The sequence below is a fragment of the Alligator sinensis genome, unplaced genomic scaffold, assembly GCF_000455745.1.
Source record: "Alligator sinensis unplaced genomic scaffold, ASM45574v1 scaffold150_1, whole genome shotgun sequence".
In the NCBI taxonomy this organism is placed as follows: Eukaryota; Metazoa; Chordata; order Crocodylia; family Alligatoridae; genus Alligator; species Alligator sinensis.
In genome coordinates, this window is record NW_005841840.1 from 2,426,525 (window position 1) to 2,430,626 (window position 4,102).

Here is a 4,102-nt window from a genome sequence, read left to right on the forward strand (position 1 = left end):
AAACACATGCAAGCAATCAAACAAAAAGCATTCATGTTCACACAGAACTGTCATTTCATTGCAAAATAAATCATTTTTCTGATTAAAAACAATGTTGGCTCAAGGAGTTAATACCATACTGGTTGTATGTCAACCAGTCACACCAACTGTCTTATTAGGTTATTGTGCAAGCTTTGGTTTTGTTTTTAAATCATCTCTAAGTTAATTAGAAGTGACTAATTATTCCCTACTAGTGAAACCTTATCATGATCTTGACAGTTCTTCCTTAATTTGGCTCTTCTATCTCTCAGTGGGGGGTGAAAGCTAGCTCTTTTAATAAGATATTGTTTGTGTGGCCTTAGAAAAGGAGCTCCAAATATTGTTCGGAATTGCTAATAATTAGCAAAGAACTAAAAAAACACCAGATTTTAACTCTGGTACAGATGTATAGCATTCAGGCTAAGTACAGACATTCAAAAAGCCCAAGGTTAAACCAATTCAATCTACCCAGGTTTCTTGAAACTATGCAGATTGAACTGGAGAGAACATTCACTCTTGGGGGAAGGCATGCAGACACTCCCACTGACCAGGCCAGAAGGCAGGTGGGGGCACTCTTGCATTCCTCCTAGCAAGGCTTCTTTCCCCAGTCCCACCACACCCCCTCTTCCCACCAGTGACTCCATCAGCAGTGGATTGACACCCCTTCCCTCCCCCCATGAGCTGTTCTTTCTCAGATGTTGTCCTGGATATCCCCACCCCTCTGGCACTACCCAGCTCAGCTGACAGCCTGACTGGCTCTCAGCTCTGCTCCTCCTTGCTGTTGTTGGCCAAACCTGGCAGGGTAGTGGGAAGGATGGGGGAGTGCAGGCTCCCCCCAGATATGCTTGCTCAGATTTGGGTGCCTAGGGCTTGGACCAAGGGGTGGAAGCTTCATTCTTCCTGCCCCCTGCTTCTGCCCAGCTTGTCTGACAAGCAGGCAGGAGCCAGGGCTCAGAGCTATACCAGGACCATCAGCTGATCTACTCAGTGCCCAAAGGGGTTGGGGGGAGGAGGCTGCCATGTTATACCTGAGCAAGCACAGCTGGGGGAAGCCTGCACTCCTCCACCCTTCCCTGTTCCCTGTCAGGCTCAACTAACACAGGCTGTCAGCCAAACTCAGCAGCAGAGGCTGGGGAGCAGAAGCTCACACCCCATGGCCCAACACCACTCCCACCCCAACTCAAGCAAGCACAACTGGGGAGGCCTGAATAGGGGGGGAGCCTGTTTCCCTGACCCCTACACTACCCCTGGCAGGTGCAGGCAGGACACAGGGCTAATGAGCAGAGACTTTGCTGCCTCAGCAATGAGACAGCCCAGGGGGTGGGGCCAGTCTGGCTCCATTGAGCAGACTGCATGGTCATGCAAAGGATCTTGGGATACTAGAGGACAGCAAGATAACTTGAGTCAGGTGGGGATCTGGGACAGAAGTTCAATATACCAGTTTAACCTAAATCAGTTAAGTCTGATACTACATCCATCCAGGTCTATCTTAAACTGGTTTCAGCCATTTTGAAACTGGTTTATGTGCACTGAGCTTCTGTTCTATTACAAGTTTAAATTGGTTTCTGATCACTTAAACCAGTTTATATTTAGTGTCTGTTCCTAGCCTTAGTGTGCAAATTCATTTTTTATTGGGTTTGTTATAAAAATTGGACCCTAAACACAGCTGGAACACATCTGAGATAAGATTTGGTTTTCTTTCTTGTAACTCAAGTAGCTCAAATCAGCATCTTAGATGACCCCTGGACAGGGCCCAGTTCTCACTTTGTATTAATTAAGTTTTAAAAATATTAAGAAAACTGAACAGATTACATTTTCTTTAATGTAAACTAAATTTTAGGTAGTATTGGTTGCTGTCAGACATAGTTGTGTGTATTACTGTAAATACTGAAGATTAATATGGCAGAGTAGATGACAGGGTAAAAATTCAATCTTTAGAGCCAAGATTTTTGGAAAGAATAGATCAATTGTGAGTAATTACATGATTTCCTAGGACTATATTATAAAGCAAAGTGTACAATGCTTAACACTTGAAGGGTTAAAAAACCCTCCAAGCATTGGGGCAGCCCCAAACCTTTGCAAGACACTTATCCATAGAGTTATTTTCATCTTTCTAGTCCTTAAAAAAAATTAATTTTCCATGAAGTCAGCAATAAGAACATTGGAAACCAAGGCAAAAAGAGCAATTCGCTAATTCCCTAGAAAGTTGTGTGTTCTTGATTAGCAGACATCAGCTACAGAATGCATCTCATTTCATACAAATGTCATCCTTTCTGAGTATAAAAGACCTACCCTTGACTTAAATGCTGCTTAATTTCTACTGTATACTTCACTAGGAGGCATGGGCTCCCATTCCACTCATCCAATCCCAATCAAATTTGTCATAGGGTCTCCAGTCACAATTCAATATATTCCCCACACTGCTATATTTTATCTAAATTCTCAGTAATCTCTACTTTATCTTTCTAATTATTCTTCACTTATGTGTTCAAGGTCAGTAATTCTTCAGCTCTTGCAGGGAATATTCTTCACTATATGATTACCTTTGACATGTGTTGCTCTGATTAAACTAAAGGCTTAGAAAGTGGAAAAATAGGCCATGTGTAGATGAAACTAGAGGCATGCGTACATGACACTTTAAAGCAGGTTAAATGCTTTTGCACCTCTCTAATGGTGTTAGTGTTTGCATGCATCAGTGGTGTATTGTGCAGTAATTCCAGCCACTGTAGCAAATTCGGTGGTATAATGCACCTTAAGTAACTTGACTTAAATGAGTTTTAGTTTGCTGTCCTACAGCCACAGAGCAAAACACCAGGTCCTGTGCAGCTCAGGGGCTCTGCAGGAAGCCCATGCAGGCAGGCTGGCAGCAGGCCAGGAAGGCAAGCTCCACCCAAGAAAAAAAAAAAAAAAAAAATGACGAGCCTGATATCCCCCCCCCTCCCCCCCCCAAGCCTGCCTACCTGAACTGTGTAGGGGCCTGGTGCTTCCCTCCTTGGCTGCGGTGCCCCCGGGACCACCTGAACTGGGTGCCTGTGTGCATGTGCTGGCTTGGCAGTGGGGGGCACTGCTGCCATGGAGGGAAGCACCAGCCCCCCCACCCTCACCCAGCCAGGGGACAACTCCACTCACTGGCAGTTTGCCCTCCCCTCCCCACCACCAGAAAGGCAAATAAGTTCAGTTATGTACATGACACAGGGGTTTAAAGGGTCATAAATTGAAGCAGTGTTTTTAAAAACCCACCGCTTCAATTTAAGGCCCTTGCTTTGTCTACACACACCCATAGATGTAGGCCTTGTTTGCTGGAAGCAGTCCGAGTTAAGCACAAATTTCAGTGGGGTTTTCCACGGACAAAATTGGTCTCTGTCCTCTCCCTGATTATAGAACTCTTTTGCAGTATTAAAGGTCTGCTCAGAATACTTGAGAAGGCACCAAACAAACCACTTTCCATAATGTAATATAAATGCAAGTAACATTAGACTAAAAGAATGACAGACTTTCAAAGGGAAACCATGAGACCTCCTTACAAAAAAAATACTTAAGACCGTTAGTACCTAAATAATATCAATCATTGAATTTCTTCCAGCCATTTTGTGCTATTATGGCTATTTTAATATAAGTGTATATTTTAATATGAACATATAGGTAATACTAAAAGTTGATAAAAAAGTGTACTTAATGTCTGTAGTAAAACTACAACATTTTAAAAACAAACCTCTATTCTGTTGTATGTCATTATAAAAACTAAGACAAGTTACCAAAATATAACAAAAGTGGATGACTGGGTAAAAGTATATATGATAACAGTCTGTAATATCCCAGAAGAAACCTGCAAATGTCAAGATTAAATTTCTTTTACCTTTTTTTCTAAATTAAGAAGTATGTAAAGGTAGCATAAGAGAAAAGTAACTAGTCCCAATGTTTGCTTTAACTGACTTTCTTATCTCTGCTTCCCTCCCCCACTTCTGTTATTTAAACTTACCTGCTTCTGGCTTGTTGGGTTTTTTTGTAAAGGAAACTGTGTCTGTTTGAAGAGAAAATTCAAAATGGCAGACAGGATACTTATTTAATAAGCCCCTCCCTAGGG